Consider the following 23,169-nt stretch of genomic DNA (forward strand, 5'->3'; position numbering starts at 1 on the left):
GACCTCCCATAATGGGCCATCATCACTCAGTGGTGTAGTGCAGGCTAACTCCTGTTACTTATACATAGTACTGTATTATATTACACAGGGCAAGAAAACATCTTTGCATTGTAGGACATTTAGATGCAATGAATTATAGTTTAATTCACAGACAGTAGTTCTGCAGCTGTTGAATGCATTCTGATAAAGTCTCAGTCAGGAGGGGAAAATGTGATAAACCTTGAAGCCGTTAAAAAAAAGAAACAAACAAAGCCAACATGATCCAGATTTTGAGTTAAGTTCCCCAGCTCTAGTAGCAGAATTAGTCGTAAATATCTTATAAGTAGTGGTGGGCATAGATTAATTTTTTTAATCTAGATTAATCTCACTGTGATCTTGAAATTAATCTAGATTAAAATGGCTCATTCGAATTCTGCCGAAGGCATTCAGAATATGTGTGTTACCCAAATAAAAATTGACAAACAGTAAGTCTTTGAGAAGGGGTTTATCAAGCTAGGTGGTGCATTAGAAAAGGGGCTCATCAAGTTTGTAGGTGTCAAGGTACAGAAACCAAATAATTAAATGTAAAATAGCACTGGATAGTCTTCAATGTAAAAATGAAATATACAATCAAACCTACATTTATTCAGACACCTTCAACATTTCTCACATTATTACAGTTTTGCTATATATATCAAAAATTATATCTGGTGTTTTAATAATTTTTGGTTTGACTGTTAAAACTACAAAGTAATTCAGTCAAGAGCAGTGAGTGATTTTCTTTCTTTCAGTTTCTTGGATTAACATTACAGCAGCCAGTAGCTAAATTAGGTGCGGTCACTTTAAGAGACCATGAACGCATCCAATATAATACACATCCCATTTTTTTTTTCCTCAACTGTTTACTTTCACTTCAGAAATAACTGACAGTTTTTTCGAGAATAAGGTGATTTCCAAGGTGGATATTTTGACATATTTTGTATGTGTTTGTCGCCACAAGAGCAAAAATAAGCAAATTCGATGTTCAAGTGTTTTGAAACGCCTTTCTCTGCGTGAGCCTGAACACCAGAACACCGCGAGTACTGAATTGGGCTCTTTCACATCTTTTTGTTTGTTCAAAGTGCGATTTGTATTTGTTCAGGTGCAGGAGGGACTTCGAGTAGAACTTCGCAGAAGAGAGCTCGGTTCAGTGTCGCTGTCTGTGATACGCTTCTCTCTCTCTCTCCGCACCGAATACAGCGCGCAAGTAACCAGCTACTCTCTGTTCAGCTTTTCCGCGTCTTGTGTTTTGATGCTTTAATGTTTAAATCGACAAGCGGTAAGGGTTAAAAACAAGTGAAAAAGATAAGCTTTCGTGACGATGCGCAGCAGTGGCCCGTCAACTGTCCTGAGCATCTTTTTAGGCTGGCCTCAGCCAGTCGGTTATATAAAATATCAAGGTGAAAGTCATCATAGCTTGCTTAGTATAGACCCAGCTCCCAACCCGACTTTGAGAATAGATTAACGTTAATATTTTTGTTAACGCAGCACGTTAACGCCGATAACGGCCCACCACTACTTATAAGTATTATTTTTTAACAATGTCTCAAGCACCGCTAGCCCTATGTTCTGTTACTACGACAAATAATTAATTTCATTACTAGTCATTAGTGATTCTAAACAAGACACCCATTGACATATTTTCAGCTGCCCTAATATTGATGAGTTTCAGATTATAAACACTCATTCAATAACTTCAGGACCAGTCTGCAGATCATCTCTCTTTAGTCTGAGTGTTTGCAGATAGAAACAAATCATTAAAGTCCGAATACTTGCTGCAATCTGATGACACCCATCTCCATTAACAACACGTCAATAACTACACTAGAGCACATAATAATAATATATAAATATAGTTAGATTTTGCATTCTGAGACAATAATTAAATTATCTTTGGTACAATTTTTCATTTGCAAAAGCTGACAGTGGTTACTTAAAAAAAGACACATGTAGGCTACATAAAACACCACAAAAGCAAAACAGTGTTCCCTGTTTATAATCCTGCTCATATATTTATGTATAGATTTAAAATGTCCTACGTGAAACTGATTAAAAACACTGCAGAACGACCTCGCATATTGCTGCATAAACAAAGAGTATTTAAAAATGCGAAATGCCGTGAACAGCTAACTCACCTCAGAAGACGCCAAGTCTAAAGCTTCGGCAGCTCTTTGTGCCTCATCAGGCGATTACTTAAATAAAAGCGCTTTGCACGAATGGACAGACTTTTATGTAAAACCTTCTCTCTTTCCAAAAAAAAAAGCTCTCGGGTTAAGGAGTTCCAGGCGCCAAGTCAGACCTGTGTGCCCCGCGAGTCCTGAGAAGTTCAGCTCATAAACCCCGCCCCCTGCATGTACACGAATGGAACGTGATGCAACTACGTAAATCAAATTAAACGGAAAATTCAGTTTTCCCTAGTGTTTTTGGAGCCAAACATGATATAAGTCTGAAGCTACAAGCAAACATACGACCTATCGCTGTTGCCATTATGGAGTTAAAACAGTATTAAATCCTCCCAAACAAATACGGGAGAGATCGCACACACAAGTGAGAGAATCATGACAGCTTGTGAGAAATAGATAGGAACGGCGATATTATTATAATATTCAGAAATCGATTAATGTCAATGTTTTTAAAGGGAAATGCAGAAGAGAAGTGATTTTATCATGATTAAGACTCATATGACCCACAAGTTAATTATGAATTCATGTTAAAACACAATACATTTTAACTTAATCTTTATTTGGATAAAGTTGTTTTTACATTTAAGTGCAATACAGTTTTTTACTGAACTTTTAGGTACAACACAATTTAATTTAAGTTTTTCTTTTTTATGTACCTGTTTGTAAGTACAGTGCAGTGTTAATGTTAATTATCAAACTGTATATTAACAATGTTAAAATGGCTGACAACAGTAAATATTCTTATTAGGGATAAAACTGCCTGGTTTTTAATAGTTTTAATAGTTAGGCCTACTGTGCTACTGAATTTTAATGCTGGTATAGTGGTACTTGGAAAGTCAAATATTTTCTGAGTTGGTACATGGTATAAAGTTTGAAAACCACTGGCCTAAACAGTTACTATAGTGTTTAGTTGTTGGCATTTTAATGTTTTTATGATTACCAAGCTTGGCATATAAAATTATGTGTTCTTAAATAACATAAAACTGTATGTTACTGGCATCATCTATCAGCATTGTTATGTTATCATTATATATCATGTAGCAATTTAAAAAAAAAAATTCTGACAAGAACTAGGCAGGAGAAGTTTCTGTACCTATATAAGCCACAACATTAAATCAGCTTTACCGGAAGTTTACGAGCTGGCTTATCTATGTGCAAGTTACAAAACCGTAAGGCACAACGCTATTCAAAACAGCTCAAAATGGAGTCAGAACACGCATTCTGTACTCACTACTCCAGTGTTTTATTCAATTACATTTTATTATAAACAGCATACATTAATATTTCATTAAAATCAGTTGTTAACGATTTAGCTTTTGATATGTAATATTACACTCCTGTACTAATCAGCAGATACAGTGTAGTGTATTTTTGTCTGCCATGGATCTGAGGAATCACACAGTCTCAGGGTTTTGTTTCTAGAAGATAGACTTTATTTCAGAGAGAAAAAAAGGTGAGATGTTCTCTACAAGAAGATCTCCCGAATGCTAGGTAGCATCTCATTATATACCCTATACAGGGCATTTCCAAATAGTCAGACTTTTCCTTATGCCTAAAATTTTAATACCTCCCTAGAGACTTGCTATGGTAAAGAAAAGAGGCCCATTGCATGTTTTTCCAGATGTTTCCGATCTGTGGTGGTCAGGATGTTTTTTGCAGACATAGGCACATTCCTTTCACACAAAGGCTATATGATTATAATGGAATAAGACACATATGCATATATGTGACTAGAATCATCTTGATTATACTTGATTGAGTAAAATCTTATTAATAAAAATCTTCCACAACAGTAAAAACAACAACTCACCAACAGAGATCATTCACCCAAATTACTGTTCGAAGTATGTGTGCTACAGTTGCATGCGCACTACATTTGGATTTCTTAAAGAGGAAGTGTCAGAACAATGCCATTATAGATGTTTGTTTTTCTATTAATTCTTTGTCACATGTAGTGCATTTTAACTTATTCATACATTATGAAATATTATATTTATTATACTTGCCTTACTGTATTATGAATTTCAGTTTTTATATTTGTTTATATTCATGTGGGCTGCATTTTTATGGAATACAAGTACACACACACACACAGTGTTGCTCTAAAAAAGTAAAGTTACACTTAAAAAGTAAGTAATTAACAGAATCAAATAAGATCCTACAGGACAAAGTGAATTTCCATTTAAAAATCACGACGTCCAATATGACACAAATCATTGTTTATTCAAGGGGATTCACACATGTAATTATTTACAACTTTGAGTATAGACTCAACACTGGCTGGTGTGAGTGCGCGCAAGGGATGTCATCGCCATCATCACTTAATGGCTTTTAGATATAGAATTATAAAAAATGTCAAAAAATGTTGATGCAAATACAGCCAGCAGAAAATAAAAGTGGTTGATAAGAGTTAAAAATAAAGTATTAATAAACAGGTGATGTTTACTCAATGATAAGTTACACTCAAAGCAAATACAACAAATTAGTAAAAGTGAAACTAACTTGAATTGCAAAGATGTAATACATAAGATATAATACAATAAAGAAATGCTTAGTGAAACACGATTCACAAGATACCATTTAAAAATGTTAATATTATTAAATAAAATGTTTTTTTTTTTCTTCTTAATTTCAAACAGATTATGTCTGGTTCTGGTCTACATCCCTCTTTACAAGAGAAGCAAAGGAGGATCAGCTGCAATGCTACAATATATTGATGGAACTGTTTGGAAACAGAGCATAAATGTGGAAGTCCTTCAAAGGTTTATTATCCTGTTGTGCCATCTATAGAGGGTTTTCACGATGCGTCATCAATCCGGATGTCGGCCATTTTGGAGGCACAGAACATAAACAATGCCACTGAACGGACTCACAAATTTGACTGATTGAGTTTTGGTCTGTACTAATCGGTTGCATCAGTTAAAAACATTTCGAGTTCTGTCAAAAGTTAAAGAGAAGAGAGCAAAAAAATGATTAAAGAAGGCGTTCGCACGTTAACGCTGATAACGGCCCACCACTACTTATAAGTATTATTTTTTAACAATGTCTCAAGCACCACTAGCCCTATGTTCTGTTACTACGACAAATATTTAATTTCATTACTAGTCATTATTGATTCTAAACAAGACACCCATTGACATATTTTCAGCTGCCCTAATATTGATGAGTTTCAGATTATAAACACTCATTCAATAACTTCAGGACCAGTCTGCAGATCATCTCTCTTTAGTCTGAGTGTTTGCAGATAGAAACAAATCATTAAAGTCAGAATACTTGCTGCAATCTGATGACACCCAACTCCATTAACAACACAATAACTACACTAGAGCACATAATAATGATATATAAATTAAATATAGTTTGATTTTGAACAGCATTCTGAACAATAATTTAATTATCTTTGCTAAAATTGTGCATGTGCAAAAGCTGACAGCAGTTACTTAAATGAAAAAGACACATAGGCTACATAAAACACCACAAAGCAAAATAATGTTCCCTGTGTCTATATTATAATCCTGCTCATAGATTTAAAATGTCCTACGTGAAACTATGCGTCTGAAACCGATTAAAAACACTGCAGAACGACCTCGCATATTGCTGCATAAACAAAGAGTATTTAAAAAGGCGAAATGCCGTGAACAGCTAACTCACCTCAGAAGACTCCACGTCTAAAGCTTCGGCAGCTCTTTGTGCCTCATCAGGCGATGACTTAAATAACAGCGCTTTGCACAAAGGTACCTCGCATTACGGACAGACTTTGATGCAAAACCTTCTCTCTTTCCAAAAAAGCTCCCGGGTTAAGGAGTTCCAGGCGCCAAAAATCAGCCCCAAGTCAGACCTGTGTGCCGCGCGAGTCCTGAAAAGTTCAGCTCATAAACCCCGCCCCCTGCATGTACACGAATGGAACGTGATGCAACTACGTAAATCAAATTAAACGGACAATTCAGTTTTCTCTAGTGTTTTTGGAGCCAAACATAATATAAGTCTGAAGCTACAAGCAAACATACGACCTATCGCTGTTGCCAGTATGGAGTGAAAACAGTATCAAAACCTCCTAAAAAAAAAAAAAAAAAAAATTACGGGAGAGATCCACACTCGCACACACAATCCACAGTTGCACGCCAGAGATCCACATTTTATTATAATATTCAGAAATTGATTAGTTGCAATGTTTTTAAAGGGAAATGCAGAAGAGATGAAGTGATTTTATCATGATTAAGACTCATTTGATCCACAAGTTAATTATTGATTCATGTTAAAACACAATGGGTCTCATTCATGAAACACGAGCAGAACTAATTTTTGTGTAAATCGCGTGTAAAGTGGTTTTGGCGTAAATTTTCGAATTCATTAAAACGTTCGTATTTTCCAAATGTTAGTTGGTACGAAAGAAATCTACACCTGCTCCCAGCCACGCGTAAATAGTGCGTTTAACGTCTGAACGTTTTGCTCATTAATACGGCTGCATTTTAATTCACCTCAATCGGGTACATATTTACACAGCATTTTGAAAAAAATATTATATATATTAATTACATACGGTTTTTCTTTTAACTTTTATTATGAGAGCCAGTTATAGGATCTGTAATATGCTGCCAAACTTCCTTTTTTAGGACCTGATACGCCACTAGTACGCTTGAAAATAAAATGTGGCGTTTTGAATGAACTTCTGATAATAAAACTTCAATTTCTGCAGCTGAGAAATGTTTCTTTTTCAGTCGCTTTTGAGAAGACGTTGAAATCCTTCGTTTGGTGTCATAATGTGATGCTCATATATAGTTGTCAGTCAGATTTAATGGGCGGGATTTATGGTAATTGAGAGTGAGCGTGCACGCGTGTCCCATTTACAAATGATTGGAATTCATTAACACACACACACATTTCACTATCACATCTGACGTTTACGAAGTTTTTGTGAATCAGGAGAAGAGTTTTCGGGAAGTTCTCTTTACGCGCAAATCACTCAGATATTTACTCGTATATCTACGAATGTTTCATGAATGAGACCCAATACATTTTAACTTAATTTTTATTTGAATAAAGTTGTATTTACGTTTAAGTGCAATACAGTTTTTTACTGAACTTTTAGGTACAACTCATTTTAATTTAACTATTAAGTTTTTTTTATTTACCTGTTTGTAAGTACAGTGCAGTGTTAATGTTAATGTTCAAATTATATATTTACAATATTAAAGTGGCTGACAATAATAAATATTCTTATTAGGGATAAAACTGCCTGGTTTTTAATAGTTAGGCCTACCGTGCTGAATTTTAATGCTAGTATAGTGATACTTGGAAAGTCAAATATTTTCCGAGTTGGTACATGGTATAAAGTTTGAAAACCACTGGCCTAAAAAGTTACTATAGTGTTTAATTGTTGGCATTTTAATGTTTTTATGATTACCAGGCTTGGCATATAAAATTATATGTTCTTAAATAACATAAAACTGTATGTTAATGGCATCATCTATCATTGTTATGCTACCATTATTTATCATGTAGCATTTTTTTAAATTTCTGACAAGAACTAGGCAGGAGAGGTTTCTGTGCCTATATAAGCCACAACATTAAATCAGCTTTACTGGAAGTTTACGAGCTGGCTTATCTATGCGAAAGTTACAAAACCGTTACAAAACCGTAGAGTAACCCCAGAGTGCAGTCTGAACGATGGGGCGGGACGACACTTCGAGGCGGAGCAACACGTTTCGTCCCGCCCATATTTGTTTTCCCCGCCTTTGACATTTTGCTCCGAGCCAGCAGGGGGCAGTTTGCGTTGAAAGAAACAGAACGGTGGCAACTGCAGCAGCAGAGTAATAACTAGTGATGGGAAGTTCGATTCTTTTCCGCGAACCGGTTCTTTCGGACGGTTCGATTCAATAAACCTGTTGAAAAAACCGGTTCATCGGTTCTTTCACGCTCGACGTAATGACGTCATTGGTGATGACGTAATGGTGTCACGTCTATCAAACATTCAAATGTATAAAGTCAGTAATCATAACTTTAGTCAGTTAAAACCTCATAATCATGAAAAGTTTACATTTGAGTTTTGCAACAACACCTAAATACAGTAACAGCAATGATGTGCATATGAGGATTTAAGTCTTGAAGATATAAAGTAGATAAATTAGGTGTCATCAGCGCAGAAACCATGATCCACTTACTAAACATAATCCATTGCGATGTATTTGTTATTAAATGAACTTACGTTTCGCCAGATGGCCCTTCATCCAAGCCCTCGAAATACCCGAATCAGAATCAGAATCAATCACCATAAGAATCTCTTCGATTCAGACATGCTGTGAGTCAGTTGGCTTCACGCTGAATCGCGCATGCGCAGTATCATCAGTTCATCGGGTTCTCAATTCGGACGATTCTCGGTTGAGTGTCCTGATGATCCGAAAACCGATGCAACCGGTTCTTGACTCGAGAACGAGAATCGCTCTAACCGGCACATGCTGCAGTTCAGTTTCATCTGCTCTACTCGTGTTCATGTTCTGTTTACTACAAACTCAATTTGTGAATGTGTCATCATTAACTATAAATACAGTACAGATATCTCATAAATCATCCCTTATTCCTATTAAACATAAGAGTCTTTAGAGTCTTAATTATTGTCCAACTTCCCTGAAAACCCATTTGGCCTATACATTATATACAATATACATACTGGAAACATTAATCTAAAAAAAATAATAATAAAAAAAATCAAAATAAAATATAGTTATTTTATCACACTTTCCGATGTTTAACAAAATACTTACAAAATTACACGCATGCGCAGTATCATCAGTTCATCGGTTCTCAATTCGGACGTGTCCGACAGAAATGATTCTCGATTGAGTGTACTGGTGATCCTAAAAACCGAAGCAACCGGTTCTTGACTCGAGAACGAGAATCAGCTCATCGGTTCTCAAATCGGACGCGTCCGACAGAAACGATTCTCGGTTGAGTGTACTGGTGATCCGAAAACCGAAGCAACCGGTTCTTGACTCGAGAACGAGAACTGCTCCAGCAGTGGGCGTGTTTGTTCATTATCTGGCTCGGCTCTGTGTTCATCTTCAGTTCGGTCTTCACAGCGGTTCAGTCAGTGTACTGTTTGAGTAAATGGATTACCCTGGGATATAGGTTTATTCTGACTCAGAGGGAGTGTCAGTCACGTTAAAAAAGTTAACAGCTTAAGTAATTTGTGGATTTATGCTTATTGGAGACGTGAACCGTTTCAAACGATTCAGTTCGATTTGGTGAACTGGTTCAACCGGTTCACTAAGAAGAACCAGTTAAATTGAACGATTCGTTCACGAATCGGCCATCACTAGTAATAACGGTATTCCACGTTGATTGCATGAGGTGAGTAAAAGTGGTTGTGTAAATATCTTATAATATGAAATACGATGTTCGATCATTTATTTATCCATGGTACGTTCAATTTGAATAATTATTGTTACACCATAGTTTAACTATAGTTATTGTAGGAGAACCATGGTAAATTTTCGTAGGGGCTAAGGGAATGTTCAGAATATTATTGGTTACGTTCAGAGTCTGGTGAAAATTTGTTACACACACACACACACACACACACACACACACATATATATGTGTGTGTATATATATATATATATATATATATATATATATATATATATATATGTGTGTATATATATATATATATATATATATATATATATATTTATATATAATTTGAATATATAAATCAAGGTACTCCATGACTGTCTACATAACCATATTTCGCATAATATTGCCGTGTCATTTTCAAACCAGCGAGTAATGCCGAGGTAGCGTCTACAGCCACTGAGGGAGTAGACCATTTATTTCTATTGTGTTAGTTGTAATCCAAAACTCTGTGGAAGAGTTATTTATTGTTGTGGAAATGCAACAATAAATGCAAAAACACAACATTTATATTCACTTTTTAATTTATATTAAAAGTTTATTCATCCGAGTGTCTACTTCCGCATTCCAATCCTGCTAACAGCGTCATAATTCTCTATACCAATAAGCTGTAAAATCGTCACTCATCTGTACACCAATAAGCTCATCTTAATCATAAACCAATAAACGCTGAGGTGGGCGGGGCGACACGTGTCGTTCCGCCCCAACGTGTCGCCCCGCCCCATCGTCCAGACTGCACTCTGGGCTACTTGAAACCGTAAGGCACAACGCTATTCAAAACAGCTCAAAATGGTGTCAGAAATGGCATTCTGTACTCACTACTCCAGTGTTTTATACAATTAAATTTAGTTAGAAACAGCATAAATTAATATTTCATTAAAATCCGTTGTTAAACAATTTAACTTTTGATATGTCATATTACACTCCTGTACTAATCAGCAGATACAGTAAAACAACAACTCACCAACAGATATCGTTCACCCAAAGTTGTTCATTTAGGATACAGCTCAGATAAGTATTGCTATTTCTTCCTTTTAGGCATCTTTAAATAAAAGTTTAACAAGTTAAACAGCATTAATCACTCGATTCCTCAGCTTCTTCTACTCTTTGACCGTTACTGTTCGAAGTATGTGTGCTACAGTTCCATGCGCACTACATTTGGATTTCTTAAAGAGGAAGTGTCAGGACAATACCATTATAGATGTTTGTGTTTCTATTAATTATTTGTCACATATAGTACATTTTAACTTAATCGTACATTATGAAATATCATATTTGTTATATTTGCCTTTCTTTATTATGAATTTCAGTTTTTATATTTGTGTATATTCATGCAGGCTGCATTTTTATGAAATACAAGTACACACAAAGTGTTGCTCTAAAAAAGTTAAGTTACACTTAAAAAATAAGTAATTAACAGAATCAAATAAGATCTTACAGCACACAGTGCATTTCCATTTAAAAATCACAACATCCAATATGATACAAATCAATAAAAGATCCTACATGAAAAAATGTAATCCCATTAAATAAATCAGAATGTTCAATAAGATTTTACCCATCAAATAAAATCCTAAAGGACAAAGTGAAATTCCTTTGAAATAAATCAGATTGTCCAATTAATTAATTGATTAAAATAAAATAGAAATAATGATAAAAAGCATTTATAGATTCTTAGAAGGGGTATAGCAAGGAGTTATAGGGCACTTAGCTCACTGAATAAACTGGAAAATGAAATAGCTTTTTAGTTTGAAAGGGCACCAAGAAAGAAGCAAAAAATTTAAGTTTATTAGAAAAGTGAGGAAAGGATGAAGGGGTTTTCAGAAATCTGCATTTATGAATATATTATTTAGCAACTTGAAAAAGGGGTGTTAACCAAGTAATGTTGTGAACTGTTTTTATTAAGCACAACAACTTAGTTTTGTTTATTCAAGGGGATTCACACATGTAATTATACATGACGTTTACTGCACAGTTGAGTCCAAAACAACTTTGAGTATAGACTCAACACTGGCTGGTGTGAGTGCGCGCAAGGGATGTCATCGCCATCATCACGTAATGGCTTTTAGATATAGAATTATAAAAAATGTCAAAAAGTTTTGATGCAAATACAGCCAGCAGAAAATAAAAGTGGTTGATAAAGATTATACAGATAAGGTATTAATAAAAAGGTGATGTTTACTCAATGATAAGTTATACTCAAAGCAAATACAACAAATTAGTAAAAGTGAAAACTAACTTGAATTGCAAAGATGTAATACGTAAGATATAATACTATATAGAAATGCTTAGTGAAACACAATTCACAAGATACCATTTAAAAATGTTAATTTTATTAAATAAAATGTTTTTTTTTTTAAATAGATTATATCTGGTTCTGGTCTACATCCCTACTTACAAGAGAAGCAAAGGAGGATCAGCTGCAATGCTACAATATATTGATGGATTTTCTAAATACATCATAAATGTAAGAACATCTACTTATACATTTAGCATTTTGTCAAAGGTCTCCTCTGTCTCTCGCCATATCAGCATATGCTCTTCTGTATCAGCCGTGCCACAAGGACATGCTGTTTTCTTTCAAATCAAAGCTAAATACACATATAAACAGTGTATCCTAGTGGTGTGGATGAGTGCTGGATCTGAAGATGATCTACTGACTGTGAATCTTTTTATTATGCATGAGTAGAGAATATGAAACACTGAAACTTTTCCCACATACAGTGCAGTGTACGGTTTCTCTCCAGTGTGGATCCTCTCGTGTGATTTCAGATGTGCGAACAGTCTTAATCTCTTGTCGCAGTGTGGATCCTCTGGTGCATTTTCAATTGTTGAGATGTAATAAAAGTCTTCTCACACTCAAAGCACATATGATCTCCCACACCAGTGTGTATCTTCTGATGAAGTTTTAAACTCTGCAGATTTGAAAAACTCTTTCCACACAAAGAACATGAATGTGGTTCCTCTTTTGTATGAACTGTCATGTGCTTCTTTAGGTTTGAAGCCCTCGAAAATGTTTTTCCACACTGATCACATTCATAAAGTTTCTCTCCAGTGTGGATGATCATGTGTCTCTTAAGGTTTGATGATGCTGTGAAACTCTTCTCACATTGATCACATGTGTAAGGTTTCTCTCCAGTGTGGATCCTCATGTGCATCTCAAGACTATGTTTTTTTTGTGCAACTCATTCCACACTGAGTGCAGGTGAAATATTTATTGTCTCTTCTCTTCTTTAAATCTTTCTGTTTGGTTTGAGAGCGACTCAATGTTTTTTCCCCAGGTCTGACATGATGTTTCTCCTCCTGTTCTTTCAGTTCTTCATTCTCCTCGTTTCTTAAATCAACTCTGAAATTGAAGTAAAAAAAAAAAAAAAATCTGTAAATTGTTTTTTTTTTTAAACTGAGAAATGTAAAAGAAAGAAAAAATTTGAATATAAAGTACATGAAAGTGAACCCTGCTGTTTTGTTATTATATGTATTCAAAATTATTAAACAGTTTTAAATAATAGAGGCACAATTTAGTGATGTGTGTCTGTGGTGACAAGAAATAGGCTTGATCAACTACACATTTATCTTACTTAAATTATATTGAAAAATAAATAAATAAAAAAGTACCCACTTTATAAAAAGTACCTTTGTCATTTGCTGCTTCAGCTAAATCATTGCACAACTTTCATATTTTTCCTTCTACATCAAATCTAAAACTGCTTGAAGCTTTATAACCTTAATGTTCATCATCACTGAAGAATCAAGAATTAACACCAACCTGTTTGTTCTTCAGTGTGTTTCATTCTGCAGGGTTCTGAATCTCTCATGTTCTCTCTGTTCTTCTATAAACTCTGTCTCTGCAGATTTCACTTCTTCCTGATGCTTTGATGCCCATCTTCACTTGTAGACTGATGGGAATATTCAGACATTTAGTGATGAACTGCAGTGGGAGGAGCTTCACCGAAGGTGTGCTAGTTGTGGGAGGGGCTTCATGGAAGGTGTGATTGTTGGGGGAGGAGCTTCACTGAACTTGAGCCTGTTGTGGGAGGGGCTTTACTGAAGGTGTGATAGTTGTGGGAGGGGCTTCATGGAAGGTGTGATAGTTGTGGGAGGGGCTTTACTGGATGTTTGTGTGTGTGGTTGAAGCAGTTCTAGAAAATCAACAATAAATCAGTTACTGAGTTTGTGTTTTACACTAATATACAACTTGACCTCCAACTTCAGTCTTTCAAGAGACCATAGCCTAAGTGTTGTCTCTTTGTTAATCATTGTATAACAGCAAAGACGCAAAGATCACTGCACATAAATGTAAAACATTAATTCAGTAACACTGCACTCACACATGTGTTCATTCACACAATCTGCATTTAAAATCCCAGACTCACCATCTCTCTGCTGAGATCACTATTTATTACCACAAATGCAAGTTCAATTCAAGTTTATTTGTATAGCAATACAATTATAATACAATTACAATTACAATACAAATCATTACAAAGCAACTTTACAGAAAATTACGTTTCTACAATATTTAATAGTAGCTTATAAGTGGTGACTATCAGTTTGTGCATGTATGACAGGATTTTTCAGAAAAACTAATACAAGAGCAAGTGTTATACCACTTAAAACTGATGCGCTACTTATAAATAATATTTTTACTGTGCTATTTTTCAAAATTGGTTCATTTGGAATTATTCAGCCTTTAAAAACAATTAAATTGTTCAAATTATGCACATAATCAGGCCTGTCGCAACAAGGCAGGCAAACCAAGCAATTGCTTGGGGCCCTGAGCTGGCCCGGGGCCCCAAGACAACGACTGGTTAAAAATAAAATGCAACAACACTGTGTGAGCGCCCCTTTGATCGTCAATGCAGTAAAGTGTAATGACACTGTTATCGGGATCCCCCTCAAGGGGGCCCCTCTCAGTAGTCGCTGAAAGCAGCCAGCCAACCACATGATCTCACGTGATGGATTAATATCTGTAAATATTAAGCCAGAACAGTTTATTTAAATATGAATCCTGCATGTTCTGCGTGTCTCTGTTATGGAGCAGAAGCACGACTTCCTTTATTAACAAACTGAAGCGCACGTGAGGCTCACGGTAATTTCAGCGTCTGCTGTCTCACTAAATAAGACGAGAACACATGAACAACATTACCAGAACTGCTCTGACAGGCACTTCATGAGCATTTGACTGTTTGATTTGAGTAAAACTAGCGTCACGTCACAAACACAGAACTGTAAAGGTAACGTTACGTCAACCCATCTAAATAAAAGTCCTGTTTTGGACAAGTATTTGCCAGAGATGTATTACTATTGTTCAGCAGAATGTACATAGCCTACTACTAAAAAAAAAAAAAAACCTTTGTTTTTTTAAGGTTTAATCACACTAAATTTCTTCCATGTTTTATTTTTAATAGTAAATCCCCATTGTTTACCAAAAAGCTAAGTTTGCTTAATTTTCAATAATTAAAATATAAATTAAATTAATGTTTTGTGTTTAATGTTTAATGTGCATCTCAGAAAATGCTTTATTTAAAACCCCAACTGAATGGCACTTAAATGCACTTAATTCATGTCAACTTTATTGTCATTGTTCACAGTACAAGTACAGAGAAACAATGGATAATAATTAAATGTTTATTTTTGATGTATGCATTGCATTCTATGCATTTAAAAATAAAAAAATAAAAATAAAAAATACTCGATTACTAACAAATATGATAGCTACAGCCCTAGATGAAAGTGGCATAGTAAATAGCATGCTATACTATTCCACCGTGATAATCTATTTACCAAATGGGGGTTAGGAAAACCACACAATAAATTCTGTGCATCAAACATTAGCTTGGGATGTTTTTAAGCATTGGTAGTGAAAGCAGCTGCCTACATCCCTTCTCTTCTAATATCAAAATATGGAAATGTTAACATATCTTAAATTTTTTGGTAAACTTTATAATAAGTAAAAATACAGTTTGTTAACAGTTAAATGACAAAGATTAAAGATTAATTAACTAGCAATTTACCATCTATTAATGATTGTTATTACAAAGTGTCTACCATCTAACTTATCCACTATGGTTTTGGGAAATGCACCCCTGAGCAGTTAATAGTGACCCCTGACAATATGCTAACAGTGAAATGGTAAAACGTACTTCACAGGTAATTTCAGAATTTTGTTTTTCAATTATTTTCCCAGCTACACCATCAACTTCATCCTCAACATCAACAGATGAATCACTTCTCAGTGCTGATGTTTCCTCTATATAGCACAAGGTACCACAAGCTCTATAATTATAGCTGATATCCTGCACAGCCCAGAGTTTAAACTAACAAGTGTGTGCTGTCATATTATTAGAAAACAAAAACAGTGCAAATAACTATTGAATTCCCACCAAACTATTCTTTTCAAGCAGTATTTGCACTGTAAACCTTTTTTATTTATTTAAAGTGTGGGTGAACTTAAACTGTATGGCTATGCTTTGGTTCCTGTAGGCTTTGCGTGCGTGCGGGGGTCGGGGGGCCTCTATGTCCATTTTGCTTGGGGCCCCCAAATTCCTTCAAACGGCCCTGCACATAATGTGAATAAAAAAAAGTCATAACTGCATACAAGTGACTACACAATGTATACAACATTGTGAATTGTTAAATGCATACACTTCTGACTAATGGTTACAGATCTATTATAACTATTATTAACACACAACTAGTTCTTTAACCCGCAAAAAACCCAGCACACAACAATTTATGAAACTTAAACTATTTTTAATTTTGAGCTGCTAGCTAATAACCAGACAGTATAAAACACTTTAACCTTCTGAGGTCTGGAGAAGTTTAGACATGGCTTGACATTGGTGCTTTTCTTAGAAACATCTTAATGGTTAAAGAGTGTATTCAGTGTAAATCAAGTTTGTGCTTTTGAAAAAAAAAAAAGAAAAGTTTATTGATGGTTAGTGTCATTGAAATAAGGCTATAAAACACATACAGAACAATTGTTCACAAGACTTTTGAGAACTGAAAGTGGTAGACTAGGGTTTTTGCTACAAAATGATGTGAAAATCACCCTGTTCACTCAGTCAAAGAAGACAACAGACAAATTTAAATTTTGTAAGACATGATTTATGTTAGAAAGGCTGTATCCAAAGGAGGGACAATGGCCATGAATATTTCATGATTCACACCTGAGAGACAAAGGGCCTCCCACAATGGACCATTAGTGTGACTGAGGCAGGCAAGAAAGAATGTGAAAAGATTAAAATACTTTTTTGTATTTTATTTACAACACGGTTTAATCAGAACATAACTAATGAAGGTCAAAGACAAGAAGGAGGTAAGTTTTTTTTTTGTAATTATAAACTAGTAATGTTGACTGTGCTTTTGCAAATGTGATATGACTCATTGATTCACTGAGGATCTGAGTCTGTTTTAGGATGTAACTGCAATTAAACAATCTGAAAATATACAGTTGAAGTCAAACGTTTAAGGGACTATAACAGTTAAAACAGTTAAAATATATATATCACTTCAGCAATGCGGAGTGGAATGAAGTCGATGAGTCTGTGGTACTGCTCAGGTGTTATGAGAGCCCAGGTTGCTCTGATAGTGGCCTTCAGCTCTTCTGCGTTCTTGGGTCTGGCATATCGCATCTTCCTCTTCACAATACCCCATTTTTCTATGGGGTTAAGGTCAGACGAGTTTGCTGGCCAATTAAGAACAGCTTAAGCTTTGGCACTGTGTGCAGGTGCCAAGTTCTGTTGGAAAATGAAAACTGCATCTCCATGAAGTTGGTCAACATCATGAATCATGAAGTGATCTAAAACCCTCTCCTCTCTTCCTCCAGACTCTGACCCTGACCCTGATATCCAAAAGAAATGCGAAATTTACTTTCATCAGAGAACACTTTGGACCACTACTGGACCAGAGATAACTTTGGACCACTCAGCAGCAGTCCAGTCCTTTTTGAAGCGAGACGCTTCTGACGCTGTCTGTTGTTCAAGAGTGGCTTGACACAAGGAATGCGACAGCTGAAACCCATGTCTTGCATACATCTGTGTGTAGTGTTTCTTGAAGCACTGACTCCAGCTGTAGTCCACTCTTTGTGAATCTCCCCCACATTTTTGAATGGGTTTTGTTTCACAATCCTCTCCAGGGTGCGGTTATCGCTATTGCTTGTACATTTTTTTTCTACCACATCTTTTCCTTCCCTTCACCTCTCTATTAATGTGTTTGGACACAGAGCTCTGTGAACATCCAGCCTCTTTTGCAATGACCTTTTGTGTCTTGTCCTTCTTGTGCAAGGTGTTAATGGTCATCTTTTGGACAACTGTCAAGTCAGCAGTCTTCCCCATGATTGTGTAGCCTACAGAACTAGACTGAGAGACCATTTAAAGGCTATGCAGGTGTTTTGAGTTAATTAACTGATTAGAGTGTGGCACCAGGTGTCTTCAATATTGAAACTTTTCCCAATATTCTAATTTTCTGAGATACTGAATTTGGGATTTTCCTTAGTTGTCAATTATAAACAACAAAATTAAAATAAATAAACATTTGAAATACATTAGTTTGCGTGTAATGAATGAATATAATAAACAAGTTTCACTTTTTGAATGAAATTAGTGAAATAAACTTTTTGATGTTATTCTAAATATATGTCCAGCACCTGTACATAATATAAATACTGCAAAATAGTAAAGCAGAGTTCATATTGTCCCAGTCTACAGAGTGTTAAAGTAACACTGGAGCTGAGTTAAAGTTAATGGGATAATTAAGTGATTAATTAAGTAATGAATGAGCATTAGTAAAGAAAACCAGCTGTTAACTACGGGGGCTTTTACACGGGGCTCGTTTGCTGCAAATTTTGTTGAAATTGTAAATCCACTGTCTGACAGCAGGTGGCGCTTATGGAACAGCAGAAATAGAGCTGTTTTGTCAGTAATCACTGTAATCAAAGCAAAGCTGCACTCATACACACTACTGAATTAGACCTTTCAAACTTAGATTTTCTTTAAAATATTTAAATTATATGATTTAATTATAGTTTAATTAATTAATAGTTTTTTTATTAACTCAATAACCCCCAATTTCCTCGTGATCCACTTTTAGGAAACCCTGTTCTTAGGCATCTTAACAATAAATACATTTGTTTAATGGAATTCTAACAAAACACATAAATTTAAAAATAAATAAATAAATAAATAAATTCACATCATAAAGTGGCCTCATTGCAAAACATATCTAACACAAAAAAGATAAACCGTGAAAGAAATATGTACTTTTGGAAATAAAATGTTAAAGGTGTGCTCAAAATCAATATTTATATGATTAACATTTAAATTGCAATTTAATTTTTTTGCCACATAATGACAGAAACGGACAACACATGCCTTTACATTTTGTTTATTATAAAAAGAAATGTCACATCTCACAATGGCCACTTCAAGACAGTCGAAGACATGTCTTACACAACTGTGAACAATCTTGGGCATATCTTATGTTTCTTGAATATACTTGCATACACAGTAATCAAATGTGATATATATCTTCAGTTAGTATTCATTTCTGTTTTACAATTTTCAGAATAGGAATAAAAAATGGTTAGTATAACTCTTAATCAGGATTACACACATATATCAGAATCAGTTTTCAGGCTCTAGCTCATAAGTGTGCACATAATCATCTCCAGTAGAGCTATCAGCATCTGTTGGAAAATCCTCAGCTTCAATCACGTTCATCTCCAACTGCTCTGGAGCCCTAACAAAGGTTGGTACTGGTTTGGATACATGCAGCATTGCTTGGTAGGTATTTCCCGTAGTGAGCACTGTAACAGAACGCATTATAGAAGTACTAATAAATTGCATAATACAGGGTGCTATTAGCAGAAGAATAACTATGAATATAACAACTGGTACAACAGTGTGTAGAATCCAAGTTCCCCATCCTCCCCAAAGCCCGCTGAGTCAGTTCAGCCAAGAATCATCTATCTTTGGCTCTAGGATGGATTCTCTCATCTGGTCCACAATATTGGAGATGTTGTCAGAGTTATCTGGAATGTAAAAACAGCAAGATACTCCCATCATTTTACAAACTCCTCCCTGCTCTGATGTTAAAAGGTCGAGAACAAGTGTGTTTTGAACTACTGCTTCTCTCATCTTTTTCATTTCCTCTGTTATCAAATTTAATGCATGAGTAGTATCATTTTCCAATGACAAGACTTGCCAAGCTAAACCATTTATTTTGTTTAAAGCAATGGAGGTTCCTACCCCTGGAAAGAAACTAGCTATGGACCATCCCACATTTTCCCATGGGGTTGTCCAGGGCGTAGCTGTTTTGTATCCATTGTATCGATCAGGCATACTATGTACATCTCTTTTCTGTCTGTGTGATGGTGCCTGACTTTCACAGGTATCAAGGTCTTTATGTGTCAACCCGGTAGTTCCTGTGGAGAGTATAGCTGGATAACAACATCCACGCCATTCTCCTTCATCCAAATGGTAATAAGCCATTCCCCCACAGGTCCAAATCATACCGTGGGAGCTATCAAGATAAGAAAATGGACAGTGAAAATTCTCAACAGTCTGGTTACCATACTTAACAGTAGAATTAGGCCGATTTCCAGCATTTTGAATCAGAGTTATTGCATTCTTACAATCTGACATTCCTACATAATGTTTTCCTTTGTTTGAACAAATACACAAATCTGTGAGATGTGCTTGTACATGAAAGGCCGTCCTTTAAAAGGTAGTTTATAGGAACAATTATACTCTTGTAGCGAAAACAACAATGCTCTGTTTGTTCTTAGATTATTTGTCATCTGTAGAATTATAGACATCTGGCGCGGTACATCACATCTGTTTCTTTCAAGACATACCATATCTAATGTTACAGGGTGTGTTTTCCACGCTGAGTGGAGTTGCACACAAATCCAACATTCTCCATCTATCTCTTCCTTCAAAACTCCTCTTTGTAACAAAGCCAATGCACATGCATAATTTCCTTCACATCTAGCCTTAGCTGTCCTCACTTCCTTAACATTATTGCTTAAGTCAGAACTCATAATGAATTCTATGTCTTCAGTGGATGTCTCCTGTGGGAGATCAATCAGATTTGGAGGCAGCACAGAAATTACTCTTTCAACATCTCTGTCTTGTTCAGGCATTACAACATTAATCTGAACTTCCTGATAAGCATCTGTTCCCGTTTTAGACCATGCATAATAATATCCCTGTTTCCTGGAAATCGGAATGGGTGCCACGGTTTAGGTCTTCTTTCTATTCTTCTTTGCATAAGAATTTGTAATGAGCCTCAACTAGCATTATGTGTTGTTATCTATTTTATAGATGACTAATCCTCCGTCCTGATGTGCCTGTCTTGGACAAAATATAGCTACTAAAGCAGTGTTAGGAGGTCTTCTGGCTATTCCAGTACGTAACAATTCCCATGCATCTACTGCATTTTCTGGTGGGTGTGCATATATTTTAGTAACTGTGCCACGAATTATGTCTCTGACAGGTAAATCTAAACTCTCAAATGCTTTGAATGCTATTTCATACCACGTTTCTCCCTGCACTAATGTCCACTCTCTTAAAAACTCAAAGATAAACATTAGATCATTTCATTCTCAGGGTCCCAATACATTTCACTTCTGTATGCTTTAAGGGTTCCGTATTTTCGAGTGAACAACCAAAAGGTAGTTCTGTTTGGAAATAACCTCTGCAAGATTAGGTTTTCTATGTTAGGATTTGCTTCTAATGCAGCCTCTGCTAAGCATACAAATTCTTTGTTGAAATCAGCAGCTGCTTCAGCTAGTGTACGCAGAGTAAAACTCTCTAACGGTGGTATGTCCATCAATAGAATTTAGCCCTTAATGGTAACAGGGTGGTTTAAGGAGTTAGCACTGTTTTGACTCAATGGGCCAACTATCTTCTTGCTTTGGACAACCCCCACCTCACTATAAGAGGTAGTTCCTTCCTCCGCTTAACCAGTGCCTTTTCCTCCCTGTTAAACAGTAAGGTGAATCCCCGTTCGAGATTCTATTTAAAATTGGAGCTTGCCTGCTCTCCTGTAGAGTAATTCTTCAGGCGTGAAGGGTGTATCCACTGCGGTTGATAATCTGTCAGCACTCCCGTCCGGGTTACTAGGATCACAGTGGCTGGTCCAAGATATCTGGGTTCTCCCACCTTCGTTGGCTTCAGGCTTTTGATAAGCACACTCTGTCCTGGAACAAAGGGGTGAGTAGGCTTTTCTGAGGGAAGAGGAAGACACAAAGAAACATCAGCACATATGGAGTTAAGTTTCTCAATGAGGGAAGTCACGTAGTCCTCCTGGATCACCTCCAGATCACCTAAGGAAGTAAAGCCTGAGCAAACTTTAACCCATGTAGTTGGGAAAGGTCTACCCATTAGTATTTCAAATGGTGAAAACTTAGTGGTGGAATTTCTACCCATTTCTTTCCTGTATCAATAGAGGCCTTAGCGAGCCTTCGTTTGACTGTTTGGTTAAGTCTTTCCACATTGGACGAAGACTGTGGATGGTAAGGTATGTTCAGGTGCCAATCAATCGATAATACTTTAGCGAGTAGCTGTGTTACCTTTGATGCGAATGGTGTTCCATTATCACTCTCAATAGTGTTAGGTATCCCAATACTAGGAATTATTTCTTTAGTCAAAATCTTTACCACTGTTTTAGCATCTTCCTTTGCACATGGAAATGCTTCTGGCCACTTTGAAAATCGATCCACAATAACCAAAAGATATTTCAAATTACCTATTGGCGGCATGTGTGTGAAATCAATTTGTACATGTTGAAATGGTGCTTCCGGATGCGGTAATGCGTCGTGTTTAATAGGTTTGTGCGGGTTTACCTGTGCACACGTGAGACACGATTCTAAAATCTGCTTTGCTGTCTTGTGTACATCTGCAATGCAATACAATTGATTAATAACTTGTACTACTTTTGCACAACTTGTATGTGACAGTCCATGGTAATGTCTAATAAGGACAATTAGACCTAATTTTGGTTAGGCTATTCTTCCTTTCTCATCTCTTAAGAGCCCATCTTTGTCTGGAGCACAGTTATGTTTACTCCAGTGCTCTAAATCAACTTGTGTAGGTTGACTCTGCAAAATTTTAATGTCAATGTCAGGAACATTAGTCACATGCATAGTCATAGCTACCTGTGTTTTGTCACCCATATTAAATGGTGATTTTATCTGGGCTTTGGCTGCTTCTTTTGCAACTTCATCAGCTCTTCTGTTTCCCACAGCCTGTTCTTCCTCACCTGTTGCGTGACCTTTTACCTTTACTATGGCCACTTTGGTGGGTGGCTGTACTGCTTTGGTTAACTGTCCTATCAGGTTTGAATGTGCTATGGGTTTCCCATCTGCAGTTTCGAAATCTCTTGCTTCCCAAGTTTTGGCAAAGTGGTGTACCACTCCCCATGCATATTTGGAATCAGTATAAATAGTTACTCTTTTTCCTTCCATCAGCTCACATGCTCTTATTAATGCTACTAATTCAGCAGCTTGAGCCGAGTTAAAATCTAAAGCAAATGATTCAATTGTTTCCCCAGTCTC

The 23,169-nt window shown here is 36.0% G+C and overlaps 1 protein-coding gene and 1 pseudogene across 2 annotated transcripts in view; both read right to left on the minus strand.

Annotated features, from left to right (window-relative positions):
* Window positions 1-6,216, minus strand: part of LOC113075279 (zinc finger protein 271-like) — a 57,853-nt gene extending 51,637 nt beyond the window's left edge. For both annotated transcript variants that reach the window (XM_026247982.1, XM_026247987.1), the window contains exon 1: window positions 5,853-6,216. The gene's annotated coding sequence lies outside the window, so the exon portion shown is untranslated. The remainder of the gene's footprint in view (window positions 1-5,852) is intronic.
* LOC113075287 (zinc finger protein 721-like) overlaps window positions 1-23,169 on the minus strand; it is an 85,219-nt pseudogene that overhangs the window by 18,116 nt on the left and 43,934 nt on the right.

The sequence above is a fragment of the Carassius auratus genome, unplaced genomic scaffold (assembly GCF_003368295.1).
Source record: "Carassius auratus strain Wakin unplaced genomic scaffold, ASM336829v1 scaf_tig00016667, whole genome shotgun sequence".
NCBI lineage: Eukaryota > Metazoa > Chordata > Actinopteri > Cypriniformes > Cyprinidae > Carassius > Carassius auratus.